General features: G+C 57.7%; 1 pseudogene across 1 annotated transcript; it reads left to right on the top strand.

The window, feature by feature from the left end:
• Positions 1–10: 10 nt before the first annotated feature.
• LOC105539012 lies at positions 11–1143 on the top strand (annotated as a pseudogene). The gene has a single exon (XR_001005992.1). The product of XR_001005992.1 is annotated as an actin, cytoplasmic 1-like (transcript).
• The last annotated feature ends 1 nt before the right edge of the window (position 1144 follows it).

The following is a 1144-nucleotide window of genomic DNA, read 5'->3' on the forward strand; positions in this document are numbered from 1 at the left end:
GTCACCACTCCGCTGCTTGTCCACACCCGCAGCCAGCTCACCATGGATGATGATATCGCTGAGCTTGTTGTTGACAACGGCTCTGGCATGTGCAAGGCCAGCTTCACAGGCGAGGATGTCCCCTGGGCCATCTTCGCCTCCAACGTGGAGTGCACCAGGCACCAGGGCATGATGGTGGGCATGGGTCAGAAGGACTCCTATGTGGGCAACGAGGCCCAGAGCAAGAGAGACATCCTCACCCTGAAGTACCCCATCGAGCACGGCATCGTCACCAACTGGGATGACATGGAGAAGATCTGGCACTACACCTTCTACAAAGAGCTACGTGTGGCTCCCGAGGAGCACCCTGTGCTGCTGACCGAGGCCCTCCTGAACCTCAAGGCCAACCGTGAGAAGATGACCCAGATCATGTTTGAGACCTTCAGCACCCCAGCCATGTACGTGGCCATCCAGGCCGTGCCGTCCCTGCACGCCTCTGTCCGTACCACTGGCATTGTGATGGATTCTGGTGGGGTCACCCCACACTGTGCCCATGTACAAGGGGTATGCCCTCCCACATGCCATCCTGCCTCTGGACCTGGCTGGCCGGGACCTGACTGACTACCTCGTGAAGATCCTCACCGAGCACAACTACAGCTTCACACCACAGCTGAGTGGGAAATCGTGCGTGACATCAAGAAGAAGCTGTGCTACGTTGCCCTGGATTTCAAGCAGGAGATAGCCATGGCGGCCTCCAGTTCCTCCCTGGAGAAGAGCTACGAGCTGCCCGATGGCCAGGTCATCGCCATTGGCAACAAGCGGTTCCACTGCCCCGAAGCGCTCTTCCAGCCTTCCTTCCTGGGCATAGAATCCTGTGGCATCCACGAAACTACCTTCAACTCCATCAAGAAGTGTGACGTGGACATCCGCAAAGATCTGTACACCAACGCAGTGCTGTCTGGCAGCACCACCATGTACCCTGGCATCACCAACAGGATACAGAAGAAGATCACCGCCCTAGCGCTCAGCACAGTGAAGATCAAGATCATTGCTCCTCCCGAGTGCAAGTACTCCGTGTGGCTCAGCGGCTCCATCCTGGCCTCGCTATCTACCTTCCAGCAGATGTGGATCAGCAAGCAGGAGTACGACGAGTCCGCCCCTCCAT

The sequence above is a fragment of the Mandrillus leucophaeus genome, unplaced genomic scaffold (assembly GCF_000951045.1).
Source record: "Mandrillus leucophaeus isolate KB7577 unplaced genomic scaffold, Mleu.le_1.0 Scaffold2, whole genome shotgun sequence".
Lineage (NCBI taxonomy): Eukaryota > Metazoa > Chordata > Mammalia > Primates > Cercopithecidae > Mandrillus > Mandrillus leucophaeus.